The 23,694-nt window shown below is 40.3% G+C and overlaps 1 protein-coding gene and 1 long non-coding RNA gene across 8 annotated transcripts in view; both read right to left on the minus strand.

The window, feature by feature from the left end:
- Positions 1–23,694, minus strand: part of LOC309612803 (kinesin-like protein KIF16B) — a 295,491-nt gene that overhangs the window by 188,213 nt on the left and 83,584 nt on the right. The window lies entirely within an intron of this gene.
- Positions 5,568–23,693, minus strand: LOC309612921. Its single transcript, XR_014235412.1, has 2 exons — positions 7,986–23,693; positions 5,568–7,682 (listed from the first exon to the last, which is right to left on the minus strand). It is a non-coding gene; the product is annotated as an uncharacterized lncRNA (long non-coding RNA).

A 23,694-nucleotide genomic window follows, 5' to 3' on the forward strand; every position in this document is an offset into this window, starting at 1 on the left:
ACCACCCAGAGGAAGGTCCAGAACCAGTGCTTGGCGGGAGTGGGAGTGGGGGTGGTAATAGTTTTCTTTGGGCTTCATGAGGCCCTTCTACTTTTTTATTTTTATTTTTTGTCTACAAATCACAATTTTATTTCATGCCTCACAATCACCGTATCTTTTATTTTATTTGTTCATTGCATTATGGTGATGACTAGACCTCCAATGCAATTTGGAAGTCATTAGAACAGACATCCTTTCCTCATTTCTGGTCTCAAGAGGAAAGCTTGATTTCAGCATTAAATATCATGTGTGCTGCAGGTTTTGTTTTGTTTTTTTTAATTTTTGAATTTTATTTTATTTTTTTATACAGCAGGTTCTTATTAGTCATCAATTTTATACACATCAGTGTATACATGTCAGTCCCAATCGCCCAATTCACCACACCACCACCCCCACCACCCCGCCGTGTTCCCCCCTTGGTGTCCATACGTTTGTTCTCTACATCTGTGTCTCAATTTCTGCCCTGCAAACCAGTTCATCTGTACCATTTTTCTAGGTTCCACATGTATGTGTTAATATACAATATTTGTTTTTCTTTCTGACTTACTTCACTCCGTATGACAGTCTCTAGATCCATCCACGTCTCAACAAATGACCCAATTTCGTTACTTTTTATGGCTGAGTAATATTCCATTCTATATATGTACCACATCTTCTTTATCCAGTCATCTGTCGATGGGCATTTAGGTTGCTTCCATGACCTGGCTGTTGTAAATAGTTCTGCAATGAACACTGGAGTGCATGTGTCTTTTTGAATTATGATTTTCTCTGGGTATATGCCCAGTAGTGGGATTGCTGGATCATATGGTAATTCTATGCTTAGTTTTTTAAGGAACCTCCATACTGTTCTCCATAGTGGCTGTATCAATTTACATTCCCACCAACAGTGCAAGAGGGTTCCCTTTTCTCCACACCCTCTCCAGCATTTGTTGTTTGTAGATTTTCTGATGATGCCCATTCTAACTGGTGTGAGGTGATACCTCTTGTAGTTTTGATTTGCATTTATCTAATAATCAGTGATGTTGAGCAGCTTTTCATGTGCTTCTTGGCCATCTGTATGTCTTCTCTGGAGAAATGTCTATTTAGGTCTTCTGCCCATTTTCGGATTGGGTTGTTTGTTTTTTTAATATTGAGCTGAATGAGCTGTTTATATATTTTGGAGATTAATCCTTTGTCCGTTGATTCGTTTGCAAATATTTTCTCCCATTCTGAGGGCTGTCTTTTCGTCTTGTTTATGGTTTCCTTTGCTGTGCAAAAACTTTGAAGTTTCATTAAGTCCCATTTCTTTATTTTTGTTTTTATTTCCATTACTCTAGAAGGTGGATCAAAAAAGATCTCGCTGTGATTTATGTCAAAAAAGTGTTCTTCCTATGTTTTCCTCTAAGAGTTTTATAGTGTCTGGTCTTACATTTAGGTGTCTAATCCATTTTGAGTTTATTTTTGTGTATGGTGTTAGGGAATGTTCTAATTTCATTCTTCTACATGTAGCTGTCCAGTTTTCCCAGCACCACTTATTGAAGACACTGTCTTTTCTGAATTGTATATCCTTGCCTCCTTTGTCATAGATTAGTTGACTATAGGTGTGCGGGTTTATCTCTGGGCTTTCTTTCTTGTTCCATTGATCTATGTTTCTGTTTTTGTGCCAGTACCATATTGTCTTGATTACTGTAGCTTTGTAGTATAGTCTGAAGTCAGGGAGTCTGATTCCTCCAGCTCCGTTTTTTTCCCTCAAGACTGTTTTGGCTATTTGGGGTCTTTTGTGCCTCCATACAAATTTTAAGATTTTTTGGTCTAGTTCTGTAAAAAATGCCATTGGTAATTTGATAGGGATTGCATTGAATCTGTAGATTGCTTTGGGTAGTATAGTCATTTTCACAATATTGATTCTTCCAATCCAAGAACATGGTATATCTCTCCATATGTTTATGTCATCTTTAATTTCTTTCATCAGTGTCTTATAGTTTTCTGCATACAGGTCTTTTGTCTCCCTAGGTAGGTTTATTACTAGGTATTTTATTCTTTTTTTGCAGTGGTAAATGGGAGTGTTTCCTTAATTTCTCTTTCAGATTTTTCATCATTACTGTATAGAAATGCTAGAGATTTCTGTGCATTAATTTTGTGTCCTGCAACTTTACCAAATTCATTGATTAGCTCTAGTAGTTTTCTGGTGGCATCTTTAGGCTTCTCTATGTATAGTATCATGTCATTTGCAAACAGTGACAGTTTTACCTATTCTTTTCCAATTTGGATTCCTTTTATTTCTTTTTCTTCTCTGATTGCTGTGGCAAGGACTTCCAAAACTATGTTGAATAATAGTGGTGAGAGTGGACATCCTTGTCTTGTTCCTGATCTTAGAGGATATGCTTTCAGTTTTTCACCATTGAGAATGATGTTTGCTGTGGGTTTCTCGTATACGGCCTTTATTATGTTGAGGTAGGTTCCCTCTGTGTCCACTTTCTGGAGAGTTTTTATCATAAATGAGTGTTGAATTTTGTCAAAAGGTTTTTCTGCATCTACTGAGATGATCATATGGTTTTTATTCTTCAATTTGTTAATACAGTGTATCACACTGATTGATTTGCGTACGCTGAAGAATCCTTGCATCCCTGGGATAAATCCCACTTGATCATGGTGTATGATCCTTTTAATGTGTTGTTGGAATTCGTTTGCTAGTATTTTGTTGAGGATTTTTGCATCTATATTCATCAGTGATATTGGTCTGTAATTTTCTTTTTTTGTAGTATGTTTGTCTGGTTTTGGTATCAGGGTGATGGTGGCCTCATAGAATGAGTTTGGGAGTGTTCCTTCCTCTGCAGTTCTTTGGAAGAGTTTGAGAAGGATGGGTGTTAGCTCTTCTCTAAATGTTTGATAGAATTCACCTGTGAAGCCATCTGGTCCTAGACTTTTGTTTGTTGGAAGATTTTTAATCACAGTTTCAATTTCATTACTTGTGATTGGTCTGTTCATATTTTCTATTTCTTTCTGGTTCAGTCTTGGAAAGTTATACCTTTCTAAGAATTTGTCCATTTCTTCCAGGTTGTCCATTTTATTCACATAGAGTTTCTTGTACTAGTCTCTTAGGAATGCTTTGTATTTCTGCAGTGTCTGTTGTAACTTCTCCTTCTTCATTTCTTATTTTATTGATTTGAGTCCTCTCCCTCTTTTTCTTGATGAGTCTGGCTAATGGTTTATCAATTTTGTTGATCTTCTCAAAGAACTAGCTTTTAGTTTTATTGATCTTTGCTATCGTTTTCTTTGTTTCTATTTCATTTATTTCTGCTCTGATTTTTATGATTTCTTTCCTTCTGCTAACTTGGGGTTTTGTTTGTTCTTCTTTCTCTAGTTCCTTTAGGTGTAAGGTTAGACTGTTTATTTGAGATTTTTCTTGTTTCTTGAGGTAGGCTTGTATAGCTATTAACTTCCCTCTTAGAACTGCTTTTGCTGCATCCCATAGGTTTTGGGTCGTCGTGTTTTCACTGTCATTTGTCTCTATGTATTTTTTGATTTCCTCTTTGATTTCTTCAGTCATCTCTTGGTTATTTAGTAACGTATTGTTTAGCCTCCATGTGTTTGTCTTTTTTACGTTTTTTTCCCTGTAATTCATTTCTAATCTCATAGCGTTTTGGTCAGAAAAGATGCTTGATATGACTTCAGTTTTCTTAAATTTACTGAGGCTTGATTTGTGACCCAAGGTGTGACCTATCTTGGAGAATGTTCCATGCGAACTTGAGAAGAAAGTATATCTGCTGTTTTTGGATGGAATGTCCTATAAATATCAATTGAATCTATCTGGTCTGTTGTGTCATTTAAAGCTTCTGTTTCCTTATTTATTTTCATTTTGGATGATCTGTCCATTGGTGTAAGTGAGGTGTTAAAGTCCCCTACTATTATTGTGTTACTGTCAATTTCCTCTTTTATAGCTGTTAGCAGTTGCCTTATGTACTGAGGTGCTCCTATGTTGGGAGAATATATATTTATAATTGTTATATCTTCTTCTTGGACTGATCCCTTCATCATTATGTAGTGTCCTTCCTTGTCTCTTGTAACATTCTTTATTTTAAAGTCTATTTTATCTGATATGAGTATTGCTACTCCAGCTTTCTTTTGATTTCCATTGGCATGGAATATCTTTTTCCATCCCCTCACTTTCAGTCTGTATGTGTCCCTAGGTCTGAAGTGGGTCTCTTGTAGACATCATATATATGGGTCTTGTTTTTGTATCCATTCAGCAAGCCTGTGTCTTTTAGTTGGAGCATTTAATCCATTCACATTTAAGGTAATTATCAATACGTATGTTCCTATGACCATTTTCTTAATTGTTTTGGGTTTGTTTTTGTAGGTCCATTTCTTCTCTTGTGTTTCCCACTTAGAGAAGTTCCTTTAGCATTTGTTGTAGAGCTGGTTTGGTGGTGCTGAATTCTCTTAGCTTTTGCTTGTCTGTAAAGCTTTTGATTTCTCCATCAAATCTGAATGAGATCCTTGCTGGGTAGAGTAATCTTGGTTGTAGGTTCTTCCCTTTCATCACTTTAAGTATATCATGCCACTCCCTTCCGGCTTGTAGAGTTTCTGCTGAGAAATCAGCTGTTAACCTTATGGGAGTTCCCTTGTATGTTATTTGTCGTTTTTTCCTTGCTGCTTTCAATAATTTTTCTTTGTCTTTAATTTTTGCCAATTTGATTTCCATGTGTCTCAGCGTGTTTCTCCTTGGGTTTATCCTGTATGGGACTCTCTGCGCTTCCTGGACCTGGGTGACTATTTCCTTTCCCATATTAGGGAAGTTTTCGACTATAATCTCTTCAAATATTTTCTCTGGTCCTTTCTCTGTCTCTTCTCCTTCTGGGACCCCTATACTGCGAACGTTGTTGCATTTAATGTTGTCCCAGAGGTATGTTAGGCTGTCTTCATTTCTTTTCATTCTTTTTTCTTTATTCGGTTCCACAGCAGTGAATTCCACCATTCTGTCTTCCAGGTCACTTCTCCGTTCTTCTGCCTCAGTTATTCTACTACTGATTCCTTCTTGTGTAGTTTTCTTTTCAGTTATCGTATTGTTCATCTCTGTTTATTTGTTCTTTAATTCTTCTATGTCTGTGTTAAACATTTCTTGCATCTTCTCGATCTTTGCCTCCATTCTTTTTCTGAGGTCCTGGATCATCTTCACTATCATTATTCTGAATTCTTTTTCTGGAAGGTTGCCTATCTCCACTTCATTTGGTTGTTTTTCTGGGGTTTTATCTTGTTCCTTCATCTGGTACGTAGCCCTCTGCCTTTTCATCTTGTCTATCTTTCTGTGAATGTGGTTTTTGTTCCACAGGCTGCAGGACTGTAGTTCTTCTTGCTTCTGCTGTGTGCCCTCTGTTGGATGAGGCTATCTAAGAGGCTTGTGCAAGTTTTCTCTGCTGCAGGTTTTTAATAGATACTCCTTTCCTGCAGATTAAGCAGTTTCCTTCCTATTTCATTGTCTTCTGGCTTCTATTGTTCCTGTTGAAAAGTCAGTTGTTGGTCTCATTGTTGCTCCTTTGAATGTCATGTGTTTTTTCTTTTCTCTGTTTTTTTTAACATCTTTATTGGAGTATAATTGCTTTACAATGGTGTGTTAGTTTCTGCTTTATAACAAAGTGAATCAGTTATACATATACATATATCCCCATATCTCTTCTCTCTTGCATCTCCCTCCCTCCCACCCTCCCTATCCCACCCCTCTAGGTGGTCACAAGGCACGGAGCTGATCTCCCTGTGCTATGCGGTTGCTTCCCACTAGCTATCTATTTTACATTTGGTAGTGTATATATGTCCATGCCACTCTCTCACGTTGTTCCAGCTTACCCCTCCCCCTCCCATATCCTCAGGTCCATTCTCTAGTAGGTGTGCATCTTTATTCCTGTCTTGCCCCTAGGTTCTTGATGACCATTTTTTTGTTTTTTAGATTCCATATATATGTGTTAGCATACGGTATTTGTTTTTCTCTTTCTGACTTACTTCACTCTGTATGATAGACTCTAGGTCCATCCACCTCACTACAAATAACTCAATTTCGTTTCTTTTTATAGGCCCTTCTACTTTAATCCATCAAGAAACCCATTAAAGATTCTGCCACAACCCAGATCAAAACCACGTAGTTTTGCTGTGAGCCACTTTCCTGCCCAAATGCAGCTGCTGTGAGGACCATCCACAGACGCATTGATGGCTGCTGAAGATGAATATCAATTAAAGAAAATGACAGAAGCAGCATAAACAATGGTCCAAATGAGCAAGTCTGGCAAAGAAACAAAGGTGATAGAAAATATGGTTGCTCGATATAAGAGAAAACGTAAATTAGGAATACCTCACCTTCTCACAGTTCTCACTTTTCCTACCAATTACGTGCTTTTGCCACCTAGGCAATTGCTCACCCAACGGTGGACATGAAAATAAAAGCAATTATTAAGAAATCAAATTCTATTAGAAGAGTCAAAACAGGAAGCCACTGCTGTAACTCATGTTCGAACAGCTTCTCTGATATCAATTTTTGATTAACTGTCTGATGTGTATGGGAAACAAACATATGCTGTATTTTTTTCCAGAAAACTCTGTCTTTATGAATAAATGCGGCTTAATATTCTAAAAATGATATGCAACTGTTTGAAATATCAGGCTTAACAAAATGTCGAGTTCTAGCCACGATTAGATTCAGAAAAGAGCTTACATTAGGTGGAATGAAAAGCAAAGGAAGGAAGGCAGGTTTAGAGGGAGGAAGGGAGAAAAGAGGAAAAGGAGGAAGGGAGGAAATCCACGTACAAATGTGTACACACACACACGCTCCACACCCCAATAACCACTCTGCAGAAAAGAAGATTAATTAGACACAGGAAAGTGCTTTGAATTTTTTGGAAGAAAGGCACAATATAAATGGAAGGTATTCGTTTTCGTACTATTCTAAAAGGCATTTTCGTTCACTTCCGGATGAAACATAACTAATATCCAGTCGGCTTTCTTTTAACAATGAAAATAAATCAAATTGGATATCTTTTTAGAACTCCTACTAAGCAAACACCAATTCCCCATTCACCAACTCTAATGCTTATATGATTATAATTTTTTTAACAAGTGCCTGGAGTCATGATTTCTTGCCAAACTAAATTACTATAAATTTAATTACAGGCATAGAGGTATTGCTGACTTTTGAAAATTACGCCCTCATCACCAAGACTATCGTGGACAAACATTTATTGATTACCTACCCTGAGTAATACAGAGAAGCATGGAATGTAGTGCCTGACCTCAAGAAGCTTTCAATTGTAGGGAGATGACACAGACATTGTAAAAATTAATGAACAGAAACCTCAGTTAAAATAAGAATCTGGAGTCCAGAAGGGGGAGCTCTCATGCCCTACAAGGAAAGCAGAGGCCAACAGAAAGAAAAAAGACTTCCTCTTCTAGAGTCAGCCAATGACTGTCACAACCCAGCCAATCAAAAGCCACTATACTAACCCCTCTTTAAAAGGGTTCTCTCCTTGCCGTGCAGGAACCTGCAGGAAGCTTGCTGTGGTGACAACCCCAAACTGCAATTCTTTGTTGACCCCAAATAAACTCATCTTTGCTGGAGAAATAACTGGCAGCCTATTTGTTTTAGGTCAAAAACTAAAATATAAAAACTATCCACTGGGCTTCCCTGGTGGCGCAGTGGTTGAGAATCTGCCTGCCAGTGCAAGGGACACGGGTTCAAGCCCTGGTCTGGGAAGATCCCACATGCCGTGGAGCAACTAGGCCCGTGAGCCACAATTACTGAGCCTGTGCGTCTGGAGCCTGTGCTCCGCAACAAGAGAGGCCGCGATAGTGAAAGGCCCGCGCGCCGCGATGAAGAGTGGCCCCCACTTGCCGCAATTAGAGAAAGCCCTCGCACAGAAACGAAGACCCAACACAGCCAAAAATAAATAAATAGAATTAAAAAAAAACAACTATCCACTAACATCATATTTAACCAACTCTGTGGCTGGGGGTGGGCGTCAGGTGTCCTCTGAAGAATTTTCCTAAAAGTCCACGCCTTCTTTCAAAAAGTTCTAAACCATTTTCTAAACTGGAACTACATTCAAGGGAAGTTTCCTAAAAGGAACAGCACATTTTGCTGGCTCTTGAGTACACTGGCATCCAGTACACTGGGACTCTCTGAGTCATCATTATAACCTCAGGTGACTCAACTGTAACAGAACTTAGTCTGTGCCTTCAGTTGGAGCATCTGAAGACAGTGCGGAGGCTGCTTTCATCCTAAACCAACGAGCCATCAGAGTGCTTAGATTTGTTGAAATTATTCTGTGTCTTTTAAAATCAACAGGTTGTCATTTATCCCTGCTCTCTGGGTCTGGCTCCTCACAGCTCCTATCCCACTTCTAATTTGCTTTTTGGCTAATCTCCTGCGGGCTGGGAAACACAATAATCCTTCTTAATGTGTGCACTGAAGGGTCTCTCATTTGAGTGTAAGTTTCTAACACATTTCAAACCCTTTCCTGCCTTTCTTTGACTTTTGACCTGTGCTCAAAGGCCCCACTCTGTTTCAGTGCTCAGCTACCTCCTGGGTAGCTGTCAGATTCATCTGTCTCACCTCTCCTCTCACAAACGCCTAGTTTAAAAGAATAATAAGTATAAAAATGGAGAAAATAAGGAGTAGCACTGGAGCGGGGGTGGGGGAGGCAATATCTATACAATGGACATTTCAAGTGGTTTTTGCTATCAATCCAGACAGAATGAGACAGAAGTGGCCAATACTTGCATATCTCATGGTCATATGCTATTGAGATAAATAGAAAATGCCACAAAGAAGTACAAATAAAAATTAAATGCAGGTTGGCTTCAAGTAGCAAAAATGGTCTAAGATTTCTCAACTCCAGGATTTGGAAGAAAACAGAGCACACCTTTAAGCTTTAATAAAAACATCATGAGTCCTACAGACAATCTAGCTATCATTTACATGCAAAAGCCACGAACATGCCAGGGATGGTACCTCTATTCATCCAAGAGATAAATCAAAATGGAGAGGAAAGAGGTAACCAGTGGTCAAATGCACTGATGGGAAGCAATAAAGATCAGAAAAAGCAATATGTTTAATCTAAATATAGCTAGATACAGAGAGAAAGATAGAAAGAAGTAGACCTTGAAAAGATAGCATAATGATAAATCAATAAACTGAAATTAAAATCCCAACTCATGGAAATTTTAAAAACAAACATTCTCCTAAATATCTATTGCAATAATGAAGAAAATAAAACTGTAATTTAAAAAAACCTATACAAAGATATAAAATTACGTATCAAAATGTAGAGGATGCTGCCAAAGTTATACTCAAAGGAAAATGTACAGCCTTATATGATTTCATTTTTCTACAAGGGTGTAAAATAAACAAAAATGTTTAAATATCAAAGAAAGAGAATAAGGAAATAAGACATAAGCAGAAATTAATATTTTGAAAACAAAAGATAAACCACAAGACTTGAAGGTACACACAGAAGAATAAAAGAAAGGCAAACCTTTAATACATCTAACAAGAGGAAAAATATAAATATACAAAATTAACAATGAGAAAGATACAGAATCTGCATCCTTTGAGTAGTTTTCCAACCTTTTTTCTTCTTTAACTCACTTAGAATAAAGAATCCAAAACTTAGGAAACCCATTGGTTCCTCTTTCCGTGGAAAAAGAAATCAAAAAATCGGAAACAAAATCATGTCACCTCTGCTTAAAATAAACAGCCCCATTTTATCCATCACTATACCTGAAAAGATTAAACACACATAACAAAGTATATTGATCACAAAAAATCCAGTCTTTTTTATACATAAAAAAAATCCCAAGGATATCAATGATTGAAAACCACCACCCAACTCAATCACCCAATTGAACGATGACAACAGAGCTCTTCCTGAAAATTACAGATCTCAATGGAATACTGACCAGTAATTCCCAATTTACCCTTATAAATACCAAGTTTTAATGACCTAATAAGTTACTAACAAGTAACTGTTAAGTATGAAAACAAAACCCCGCAGAATTGTGTACCATATGCTCAGAAGAATTACAGAAAAGACATGGATTTTTAGTAAGTTTCTGGCCTACTAGCGCAAAGTGGGTATCTGAGAAGTACTGTGCAAAAGCATAAGTCTCAAACTGGAAGTTTTCTAAGAATGGAAACTTCCAGAAGATATTAAGCATGGATAGATTTAAGGGGATCCATCTCCAGGTCTCTGATTTCCACTTGTGCATTTTTCCAACATGGATCTGCCTGAGAAGGTGCCTGCAAAGCACCCCAATTCCCCTCTTCTCTCCCACCTCCTTATCACAACTGCTCTTCTTCCATTTTACACCAGCAAGACATACCTGTTATCCATCCTGACTTCTCTACAGTGCACTCAAGGTGCCAAACAAAGGAAATTTTCAATATTTGGTTTAAACCCAAGCCTCCGCCATCAAGCCATATTATAGGACTTCTTGCCTTTCTCTTCTGGCACATATTTCTATTAAGGGCAAACGTGGTGACAGACTCTGGGTATTGAGGTCCGTGTTGGGACGCTCTGGATTCAGATATATCAGAGTGTCTTGACAACAAGGCAAGTAGACGGATAGGACGTGTTGAAGACAGTCTCCCTATTTCAAGCTGGCAAAGGCACTGTCCCCAGTTCCCCCCTCTTAACTATCATCTTAGAATTGGGAAATGGAAATGATGGAGATACCAGAGAAACATATTAACATGAACAGAAGAATGAAGTTAGATGTTTTTAAACTAAAAGCCTGTATTTTCTAACTGAAATGACAATAATTCTACAGCTCCATGGTTTTCACCACACACACTACATAGAGACAAAAATACATTTAAAGCCAATAATATAAAAATGCATTCTCAGCCTTTCCAGAGTATATGGAATTTTAAAAGGTGCCTTTTAAAGTGAAAAAATAACAGGCATGATTGACAGCTGTCTGATAAGTTGGGGTAAAGCCATTTTGGTAAACTTTCCAGAAACTGAGAAAGTGGATGGTTCCAATGACTGGGTGACAAAACCTTTGTGGCAGTCAGGTGGGCTCCAATTCTTAACTTTCAACAAAACGGAAGGAGGAGCAAGTCTCAGCTCATCAGCACACAGAGTGTTAATGATTATTGGTTAAGAGATCAGCACGTGACTTTCTGCTCATCTCCTAAAACCATTCTGAAGAATTAAAGGACATGACTGAAGTAGCTCTCCTTCCACTCCCATCAACTCAACTACGTGGAAATCAAGAGTAAATCTGTGCCCCCCTGTCAATGTCCCTGTGAACAGCCTGAGGGGAAAGTCCCATACATTTTGTTAAATGACACATCTCTAATAGCACTTTTAATGTTTAATAATCAGTTATCAAAATGTACGCTTCTGCTGCTTTGATAAAGTATGTACCACAAATAATTATGATGGTACTCACTCTGGAAGAAATTTCCTTAATAATCACAGCCTCATGGTTATAGGAAGTATTCTTAATTACATTTAAATTTATTTGCATGGTTTTATTATAAGGGATTATGATAAGACGATCAAAGAAAAAACTTCCAAGCACAAAAATATATTAAACTAGGAAAAACTTCTGTAGGGCAAACTGGATATACAAGCTCAAGGAAAAAAGAGAACGATGTAAAATTTTCAACAGTGAAAAAGAGACATTTAATTTATTTTTACACTGATGACGGTGGATATTGAATCCCTCTGGTTTTACATTTCACTGGATTCATTTGAAAGAGTGATTTTATTTTAAAATGTCAATATTTGATCTCCACCAAAAATTCCATCTTGTGCAGATGTTAAATATATAACAAAACACAGATACCAACTTACAAATATTCAAGGAACGCACAGCTTTACAGAATTCCTTGAGCAGGTGTGCAAGTGCAGAGTGAGAGGGCCCCTGCCCTCTGGTTCCCAGCATGGCTGCAGCTTGGGACAGGCGTGCCCTCCAGGCTCAAATCATTCCTCTCTGGCACCCTGGCCCCCACTGGTAAGTTCTTCAAATAAACTGGACTCTGAATTCCTTTGTTTACTCTTTCATACTTGTTTCCCAACCGCCTACCGCAATGGCAAACAATAGTCATGCAAAAAGTGTTGATTTTCAAAATGAAATAAAATGACATTTGCCAAAGGTTTGAGAGCAATTCCTTGCTCTTTGAGAACCTGTTCCAGCCGAACATTTATCAGACACAAGGGAGCAGATGGGCTGAACTTTGGACCATATGAAGAGAGGCCAGGAGGTGAGTTCCTAATCACCATGAATTCTAGGAGTGACCTTTGAGAAACCATCATGCAGGTTTCCATCCATTTAAAAATAAATGTGGAGGAAACCGGGACTCTTGCTCTGCTGCAAAAGTGGCCTCAAGAAAATGAATGCATACCTGGAGAAGCATTTCCAGCCCCTAGAAGAAAGAAATGCTGAACACTGGGACAAGAAAGGATTTTAAGTAATTATTCACTCTAGTGTATTCTCTGCCTCGAGATAAAACCAGAACAAACTGATTCCACGCAGAGCTGGGGACTGCACTGGTATTTAACCGTAATGAATGGGAAGTCAAGAGGTTCTTTAACAGAAAGGATTCCTTGAGCTGCACAGCCTCTCCCACCGTGGGAGGTGGTCAGACAATCCCAGCCCATCACACAGCCTCTGCCCTCCACCTGTGAAGCCTTCCACACACCTCTGAAGTGTTGTGGGCGGCTATGTCAGTGGGCCCCTGCATTATTTATTTTAAATCATTTTCGTATGTGTTAATTTAAAACACGTGGCCTCGTATCCATACATACACATTCCTATACAGAAGCACGTATGCGTATGCACTCTCTATGTGAATTATGTTAACTAATTTAACAACCAAAGATGAAAGGAAAAAATCACTACTAAGTCTTCCAATAAGAATCCAACACACACATTTTTTCTGTGCAGAACATTTATTTAACCCCATCACATATTAAGGTCTACATAGCCAAGGTTGAGCAAAATGGACCTCTCTTTTCTCTCACTTAAAAAAATTCTAAATTGGATTCTTAGTGACCAGACAGTGAAATCCCTCCTCCTGTACTTCTCTCTTTTTCTCTTGAACTTAAGAAATGTGTAGGAAAATCAGAATGATGGAAGCTCTGTGGCAGTGGAGACCAGATCTGTCTTGCTCCACAGCCCCAGGGTCCAGCACCCTGCCCAGAGCACCCTAGGGGCAGCACGAGTGCTTGTTAAACACACGATAAAACAGTGACCCAAATACAAAGCAGGAGGTCTCACTACCACACATCTCAGGCATGCAGGGCTGGTAGGTAATACAGCAGTTTTAAGTGAAGTTTGTTTGGCTTATTTATACTGATATATAAATTATGCTTTCCAACTTTATTGAGATACTGCTGACATCTAACATATGTAAGTTTAAGGTGTACAACGTGACGATCTGATACCCATACGTATTACAAAACGATTACCACAATAAGGTTAGTTAACACCTCTATCCCCTCACAGTCACCTTCTTGGATGTGTATGGTGACGACATTCAAGATCTATTACTCTCTTAACAACCTGCAAGTATATGACACAATACTAACTATAGTCACCATGCTGCACATTAGATCCCAGAACTGATTCGTCTTATAACTGGAAGTTTGCACCCTTTGACCAGCATCTCCCTATTTCCCTCACCCCCCAGCCCCTGGCAACCATCCTTCTACTCTCAATTTCTATGAGTTCAGCTTTTTTAGATTCCACATGTAAGTGAGATCATACAGTATTTGTCTTTCTCAGTCTCACTTACTTCACTTAGCATAATGCCCTCAAGGTCCATCGCCTTGTGCAAAAGACAGGATTTCCTTCCTCTTAATGGCTGAATAATATTCTATTATACAGATATATATCTCACAGCTTCTTTATCCATTCATCCATAAGTGGACACTTAGGTTATTTCCATGTCTTGGCTATTGTAAATAATGCTGCAGTGAACATGGGGATGCAGATATCTCTTCCAGATAGTGATTTTATTTCCTTCAAATATATACCCAGAAATGGAATTGCTGGATCATATGGTAGTTCTATTTTTAATTTTTTGAGGAACCTCCATACTGTGTTCCATAGTGGCTGCACCAATTTACATTCCCATCAACAGTGCAAAAGGGTTCCCTTTTCTCCACATCCTTGCCAACGCTTGTTACCTCATCTTTTTAATAAGAGTCATTCTGACAGGTGTGAGATGATAGCTCATTGTGGTTTTGATTTGCATTTCCCTAATGATTAGTGATGCTGTGCATCTTTTCATGTACCTGTTGGCCATCTGTAAGTCTTCTTTGGAAAAATGTCTATTCAGGTCTTCTGTCCATTTTTTAATCAGATTGCTTGTTTTTTAACAGTATTAACCTACTATCAGATAGCTGGTTTGCAATTATTTTCTCCCATTCTGCAGGCTGCCTTTTCATTCTGTTGTTTCCTTTGCCATGTAGAAGCTTTTTAGTTTAATATAGTCCCACTTGTTTATTTTTGCTTTTATTGCTTGCACTTTTGATATCAGTGTCATTTCCAAAAGATCATTGCCAAGACCAAGGTCAAGAAGCTTTCTCCCTATGTTTTCCTATAATAATATTACAGTGTTGGGTCTTACATTTAAGTCTTTTAATTTCGAGCTAATTTTTGTAAGTGGTGAAAGACGGCATCTAATTTCATTCTTTTATGTCCAGTTTTCTCAGCACCATTTTTATTGAAGAGACTACTCTTTCCCCATTCAATATTCTTGGATCCCTCGTCAAATATTAGTTGATCGAATATGCATGGGCTTATTTCTGAGCTCTTAATTCTGTTCCATTGGTCTATATGTCTGTTTATATGCCAGAACCATACTATTTTGATTACTATAGCTTTGTAACAAAAATATAAATTATTACAATGGGCAAAACATGACTAAACACAGATGAGGGCTTGAATGAGGATCCCATTCTGGTATTAATTTCAAAGAAAAAAAGAGCTAACTTCTGGTTTCTAGTCCACTATGTAGGTAGTTTAAAAGTCACACTGTCCTAACTATAAGTAAAAGGCTGGGGAAAAAAAAAAACCTGAAAACCAACAACTCTTCTTAGATCTGTCAGAGAAGTGAGGTCACAGGGCAAACTGCTGCCCCCAAATTGGAGAGACAGTCAGATACAGATGATTACAACTTACTGGAGCAGAAACCCAAGAGAAGGTGCCAGGGTAGGAAAACCTAAACGGTAATTTGACAAATTGGTGGAGGCTCAGAGTGGACAGGTCTGATGGTTAAAAACTCCAGGGAGCCCCAGCCATGGGGGGGAGGGGGGAGGGGGGGAGTCCCCAAGCCTCTGTGAGATCTTCTCCAGGAGCTCCCCCAGATCCTCACAGAGAATATCAGAGAAAGATTCCCTCGTGCTTCCAGAAGAAGGTGGGGAACGTAGCCATTTTTACATATGCCAGAGCCCTCTGTTCTTTTTTTTTTTTTTTTTTTTTGGATGATTAACTTCATTTTTTTTTAACATCTTTATTGGAGTATAATTGCTTTACAATGGTGTGTTAGTTTCTGCTTTATAACAAAGTGAATCAGCTATACGCATACATATATCCCCATATCCCCTCCCTCTTGCATCTCCCTCCCACCCTCCCTATCCCATCCCTCTAGGTGGTCACAAAGCACCAAGCTGATCTCCCTGTGCTATGCAGCTGCTTCCCACTAGCTATCTATTTCACATTTGGTAGTGTATATATGTCCATGCCACTCTCTCACTTTGTCCCAGCTTACCCTTCCCCCTCCCCGGGTCCTCAAGTCCATTCTCTACATCTGTATCTTTATCTTAACAAGCCCTGCCCTCAGGAGAAACTATTTTACCAGAGCCTCACCTACCTGGGGGAAGAGAAATACCCAACTCCAGCCCCCTCCAGCCACCCTGTCCCACCCATGGGGACACGGGGACGACTGAGAAGCACTGTGAAGTTCACAGTCCAGGGGAACAGGCCCACCAGAAGCTAAGACCTAATCACAGGACTACAGAATGCTCCCCCCCTCCCCAAACCTCACCACTACATTTCACAGGCCGATTTATTAAAGCTCCCCTCACAGTCCCTCATGCCCACCTTCCAGCTAAAAATTACAAGGCATGCAAAAAAACAAAAGCAGTCTGAAAAGCTGAAAAAGCTTCAGAACCAGAGTCACACATGGCAGGGAAGCTGGAATTACCAAACTAAGACTTTTTTTAAACTATGATTAATAAGCTAAGGGCTTTATTTGCAGCAATATGGATGGACGTAGAGATTATCATACCAAGGGAAGTAAGTCAGAAAGAGACAAATACCATATGATATCACTTACATGTGGAATCTAAAATATGACACAAATGAACTTATCTATGATACAGAAACAGACTCACAGACATAGAGAACAGACTTGTGGTTGCCAAGGTGGGGTGGGGGGGGGAATGAAAGATTGGGAGTTTGGGATCAGCAGATGCAAATTAGTATATATAGGTTGGATAAACAACAAGGTCCTACTGTATAGCACAGGGAACTATATTCAGCATCCTGTAATAAACCATAATGGAAAAGAATGTGAAAAAGAAAGTATATATCTATAACTGAATCACTTTGCTGTAGAGCAGAAATTAACGTCGTAAATCAACTATACTTCAATAAAATAAATTTTTTAAAAAATAAGCTAAGGGCTTCAACAGAGAAAGTAGACAGCGTACAGGAATCTTTCACAAAAATTAACCCAAAATGGATCACAGATCTAAAAGTAAAACACAAAACTATTAAACTCCTAGAAGACAAAATGGGATAAACCCTAGATGACTTCTGGCGTGGTGATAACTTTTTAGATACAACACCAAAGGCAAAATCAATGAAAGAAATCATCGCCAAGCTGGGCTTCATTAAAATGAAAAACCTCTGCTCTAGGAAAGACAATGTCAAGAGAATTAGAGGATCAGCCACGACTGCGAAAAACTATCTGCACTCTTGGTGTTGTACATTCTATGGCCTTTGATGTGTGTCCCATCGTAGAACAGCTTCACTGCCCTAAAAACCTTCTGTGTTCTGCATGTTCATCCTTCCTTCCCCCCAACTTAACCTCTGACAACCACTGATCTTTTCACTGTCTCCATAGTTTTACCTTTTCCAGAGGCCATATAGTTGGAATCTTATAGTATGTAGTCTTCAGATTGGCTTCTTTCACTTAGTAATATGCATACGGTTCCTAAAATATTCACTATCTGGTTCTTTACAGGAAATTCGCCAACCTCTCTTGTAGACACTGTGCAAAGCAGTTGTACAGATTACCTCTTTACATGTTTTAGTCCAGTGAGGTAAAAATGATTATTATCCCCATTTTAAGGAGGAAGCTGAGGCTTATCAAGATTAAGTAATTGGCCAAAGTCCCAAGTGGCCAAGCCAGAGTTCAACCCCAAACTCACTGGCTCAGAGCAGATGCTCTAAACCACCGAGCTCTACTGAGTGGGAGCTGGGAGGATGACGTAACCCTAATGTTACATAAGCACTGGTACAAAGGTAAAGGGCCAAAGCCAATCTCTGGAACGGAGGGACTCCCGCACACTCTAGGGAAACATTTCCTGAATCCCATCATATGACGGGTTCCGCAGTATCACCACCATTCCCATGATAACGTCACGCCATTTGCTCTTGACACTCTGGATGGAGCCAGAATCTCTCAGCCGACTGGCCCCCAGTCCACTGACTCGGCCGCTGCTGTATTCAATGTGCCGTCACCACACTGATCCCCTAAGGACTGGCTAAGTCAGCATCTTGGCACCTCGCTCCCTGAGCTAAACAGACTTTGGAGGGCCAACCTTAGAACCCAACTGCAACTGAATATCAATACTCGATAGACAGAGATGAGTCCAGGTTCTGAGAAACTACACATCACTCATTTTTCAGAATGCAACTATCTTCTAAGACAACAGGGTTTTAGCAGAAAACTTTTCACCATTTTAATAGCAAAAGACCAAAAGGCAACCTGAAAAGAATAAAAAAGCGATTTTGTTCTAAGGAATCCATTTAGGCTACAGGATTTTGCAAATTCTGCACACAAAGCTGAAGAAGGACTTCTGGCTTAGAGCCAAACAGCCATCCTCAGAACACAGTGAGTCTGAAGTGAGCAGCCCCTCCTTAGAGCCACAGACACAAGGCTCTCCCAAACTGCTATAAGCAAGCCTGTTTAATTTTGTTTAATCCAGTATTGCCCAGACTTATTTGAACAAGGGTTTTTCTCTCTCTCAAGGAACCTCATCAACACTGGAGCAGTCTATCAACAAACAGCTCCTGAGTGTCTGCTTTTGTGTCAAGAACTCAACTAAGGAGTAGAACCAGAAGCCAGGGAGGACACTTGTTAAATACATAACTGCAAATAATTAACCAAACATCAGTGTCCTGCAAGGGACATACACGGGGACCAGGGAAAAACGCATCAGGAAATACTGCTCGGGTGGAAGGTGCGCTGGATAACCGGATTATTATCTTCTGACCTAAACTCGGACACTGATTCCCTGTGTTCAGGTGCCAGACGCTCCCAACCATGGTACAGAAAGGTTGGAGAAGACTGGCTCTAAGGCCCCATCCATTTTGAATATTCTATGCCATTAATTCAATGTGAAATGAGAGAAATGAATAAGAGATTTCAATATACTACTTAGATACTTCAAAAGACACAGTGATGGTTCGGATAATGAAGCTAAACTGGAAAAATGTCTTCAGAATATATGTTCAGAATTGAAATGAGCTCTGAGTATTTTTCCTGAAGCAATAATGAAGCTGTGAGAGTTTTAAAGGGGGAAATTCAGTCCACCATGATCTGACACGTGCTCTTTCTCCAGCCTTGGCACCCCCATACCCCCAACCCCCTTGCTCCAAGCCTACTCAGTTTCCCTGAAAGCCCCGATTCCCCAGGGTAACGGCTTCCTCTGAGCTCCGGCCACCAGAAAGCGTTTATCACCCCAACCCAGGACTCCCGACAGCGACTCAGTTCTACGCTGGCTACAAGGTCAACTCCTCTCTGAACCCTTTCTGGCATCCTCACTGCCATCTTCCAGAAGGCTTGACCTGTTGACCAAGCCCTCCTTCGTGTCTCCACCAATCCTAAGACTGATTTCTGGCCGGCCTGGTCACTTATTAGCTGTGTGACAAGTTCCTTATCGACTCCAGTCCCCATTTCCTGTCATAGGACAAAGAGCATCCACATGGCAGGACTGTTACAAGACTCCAATGAATTGCTACCTCGTTCCCTGAGCTAAACAGACTTTGGAGGGCCAACCTCAGAACCTAACCATAACTGAATATCAATACTCGATAGACAGAGATGAATCCAGGTTCTGAGAAACTACACATCACTCATTTTTCAGAATGCAACTATCTTCTAAGACAACAGGGTTTTAGCAGGAAACTTTTCACTATTTTAATAGCAAAAGGCAACCTAAAAAGAATAAAAAAGCACTTTTGTTCTAAGGAATCCATTTAGGCTACAGGTTTTCGCAAATTCTGGACACAAAACTGAAAAAGGACATCTGGTTTAGAGCCAAACAGCCATCCTCAGAACACAGTGCTTCGAACAGTGGCCGGCACGTAGCAAGTGCCTTCAGTCAAAACCGCCTTCTGTTTTCCCTTTCTTCCTCCGGAACAAAACCCCACTTTTGTTAGGGACAGCAGGGGTACCAGCTGAAGAAACCATTGCCAGCCTTCCTTGCAGCCAGAAGGGGCCATGCAGCACAGCTCCACGATGAGATATAAGCCAAAGCTGTTGAGCAGGGCTGAAAACGGGGATAAACTCTGCTAACATATGCCCCATTGCCCTTCCCAGGCCTCTTGACTAAATCGCACATGCGATTACGTGGTTGCAGAAACTGTCTTGAAACCACTGAGAGAGAAGACCAAGGGAATTACACAGACCTCAGCTCTGGGCGAACCACTGAACCCTTGCCACCAGCAGCCCAGCTGTGCAGTTCTCGTCCAACGAGGGGAGAAAGGACAACCCTTAACTGGCTTAGGGCACCTTTCCTCTACACTCCGGGTGCTGTTATCTGCAGCCAAATGCATCCCTGATACGGTTAACTCTTAATTAACCGAGAACTACAACAATTTATTTCATTCTTTGTTTCAAGTTGGGCTTCCCCACCAGATGGAAAGTGTCTTATTCACGATCACACAATCTCTCTCACCAAGCAGGTGTTCACAAATGTCCAATGAATGGACAAAGTGACAACAAGGCCATCACAGTTTGTCCCTAGTTCTTTTCTAAGAGAAAAAAAGATTTTTCTTCTTCCCTCCCTAGCTAAACTGGATATACTTTAGATTATTTAGCATTTATAAAAGTGCCCACAGAGTGCCTGAAACTAAAGTTCTTTATTTAACAAGCCCTAAGAACATTATTTGCCGAGCACTGCTTTCAATGCTTTCACAAAAACCTTATTTAATCCTCATAACAACCCGATGAGACAGGTACTGTTATCTCCCTTTCACAGACGAGGAAGCTGAAGCACTGTGAGGTGCCCAAGGTCACACAGCCAGCAACTGGCAGGGCTGGCACTGGATTCCACGCAGTCGGGTTCCAGAGTTCAAGTCCTTAACTGTTATTCTCTGCTGTCTCTCAGCCACTAAGGATGGCAATACCTCCTTCTCCCTGTTTCTACAAAAATAAGGAATGAGCTGGGAGAAAATTCCTTCTGATTATCTATCAAGGTTCTTGGCTCCACAAACCAGCAGAAACCAAGGAAGAGAAAGCTGCGTCCACTATACCAAGCGTCAAGGTTACTTTCCTAGAGTAAATATGATCAAACCTACGACTGACGATAAAAAGATAAGCGAGGAGTTGTAGGTTTTCATTTTCTTAAGAACTTCTAGAGCTGAAAATGAGGAAAACTCGAGGTAAAAGAAGAAAAGTCTTTTAAGGGGCAAATATAAGCAAACAAATAAATAAATACTAATAAATGACAACGCTTTCTAATGCAAGCTAATCAAAATGACCACCTAACACCCAGATTTAGAAAAATATTTTACCTGTAAGATATTACCCAGGTATTTGAGGCAACTTTGGAAAAAAGTATTTTAAAAACTGAGAAAAGAGGACTTCCCTGGTGGCTCAGTGGTTAGGAATCCGCCTGCCAATGCAGGGGACACGGGTTCAAGCCCTGATCCGGGAAGATCCAACATGCCACAGAGAAACTAAGCCCGTGAGCCACAACTACTGAGCCTGCGCTCTAGAGCCCACGAGCCACAACTACTGAGCCCACGTGCCACAACTACTGAAGCCCGCACAACTGGAGCCCATGCTCTGCAACAAGAGAAGCCACCATGAGAAGCCCACGCACTGCAATGAAGAGTGGCCCCGGCTTGCCGCAACTAGAGAAAGCCCCTGCGCAGCAACTAAGACCCAACGCAGCCAAAAATTAAAAAATAAAATAAATAAATTTTTTTTTTAAAGTGAGAAAAGAACCTCCAAAAACGTGAGGGGACATATTTACATCTTTCAGCATCAATTCTCAAGGTGGCTGCAAGAAGACGTTTCTTCTACTGAATTCTTCACCATTTACCTCTCAGATTCAGCATCCAGAAATCAGTACCCAGGCCCTAGTACACTTAGCAATACCTGCCAAGTCCTTTCAGACAAATTCACTACCAAGGACCTTGGAATTAAAAGACGGGAGGAGGGCTGGTTCTTCCATCTCCAGTGACATCTAGTGCTGAGAAACTGAAATGCACCCTGGAGCACAATATTCCTTCCAATTATTATCACATTAACGGCATACTATAAAATCAGAATATGTATAACTCAAAAACATATGGTTTTTTCCACAATTGGAATTGCCAGTTGTCAATTGTCTTCTAACCCCAAATTTAAAGTATCTCGTAAGGTTAACCCATTGAGAAGACACAATTGTTTGAGGGGAAGAAATCACCCTGTTCTCCAATTTTCTGTTTGTTTTAAATGCAAATATAGCTTTATTTACCAATAGTAGACTAGGATGTCAGGAGATTCTGCAGACATTAAAAGACTCCTTTTAAATTTAACCAAAAAGAACTCTGGCTTAATATAACAATAAATACAAGCCATTTATTCAAAACCAACTTCAAAAATCTCTGAAGGAAAATAATTTAAATGCAGATGAAACCCATTATAGGATGGCTTGCTGATTTAAATATGCCATAGGCTAAATCTTGTCTCCATAATTTACATATTAAAATTATATTCTAAAAGATGCGGGCCAGCCACATTCTCTTTATCAAAGTAAAGCACCATTCTGGAATTAAGATCTAGGCATTTGGAAACCATTTTATAAGAGTAAGATATAATTAAAGAGCACTGGATTAGGAGGAAAAAACAGGATCTAGCCCTGGTTCTACCTCTAGAACTTAAAGACCAACTCAATTTCTCTTGGCTTCAACTTCCTCATTTAAGAAAAAAAGTTTTTCTTCTGTAGGATGAGGGAAGAGTTTCACCTAAATTCCTTCTTGAGCCCCTTGTTCTAACATTCTGTGTTCTATGAACAAGATGATCTTTAAGATCTCTTTGAGTGTTTTTTAAAATTAGTTAAACCACACACAATGACACTGCACTTTGAGGAATTCAGTACTAAGACTCAACAAAGGAGATTTGTCATTGAAATCAGTGTGGAGTATACAAAGATCTCCTTAGGATGTTTAGATGATGACCCCAGAACTTGATCCATGACATATTAAACCACATTCACTAGGACCTTGTACTTTCTAAACCATAAGGATTGCCTGAAGCCTTTTAATTAAGATTTTTCAGAAATCACACAATTTAAGTGGGCTTTGTCACTAAACCCAGATATTCACAAACATTCTGATCAAGTGAAGTTTTGCTACCAGAATAAGTTTAGGTTTTTTAGTGTTTTTTTTTTTTTTAAATTTTCTGCCCCTTCACCTCCTTTATAGCTCTGAAACACCAAAAGAGGCAAGAGGGCCTTGGATTTCCGCTGGCTCTGCTTTAAAACATCAAGGCTTTCTGTTCCATATGGGAGGAGGGGGACTCGGAGAGCCCAGTCGGCGGGGAAACTTTGGTTAAGTCCCTGGTTCTTGCTGCACAGACGAGGCTGGGGTGCGAGGAGACGTCTTCGGGCTCTGTGAGGTCCCTGGCTGGCCAGACGGGAGCCCCGGACAGTGTGCTACCTCATTCCACCACCAGGAGGTGACTGTTCCCTCTGGCTTTTTTTTCCTGTGGGGATGCTGACAGGGTGGGTGGCGGGGAGGGAGGTAAGGAGTGCAGTGTAGGGTCACAGCAGGTAAAGCAAGATCTAGGCCTGGGACCCTCGGCAGAGAGCGCCGCTTCCCTCCGCAGGGAGTCTGGTGGGGTTGGGGGGGGTGGGGGGGTAGGTTTCGGGACCCGGGTCCCGTTGACAGAAGGCTGGGGGAGGGAGGCCATGCAGCCCAAGGCAACAGTTAACCCAACGCAGCGGGAGATGTTCCTTCTCTACCCTGCCAGGGAACCCCTTCCTCCCAGCTGCGAGGACAAGGTTTCTGGAAACACTGCCGCCTGCTCAGGTATGCGCACCACCCGGGTGTGGCCAGACTCCGGAATCTGCTTGCAGTCGAACAACGGGGGAAGGCAGCCGAGCTGGGTTAACTGCATAGATGGGGACAGCTCCAAACTCCCTCCTCCTGTCCCCCCAAGTGGACGAACCTAGG

Source organism: Balaenoptera borealis (genome assembly GCF_965194805.1).
Source record: "Balaenoptera borealis genome assembly, chromosome: 16".
Taxonomy (NCBI): Eukaryota; Metazoa; Chordata; class Mammalia; order Artiodactyla; family Balaenopteridae; genus Balaenoptera; species Balaenoptera borealis.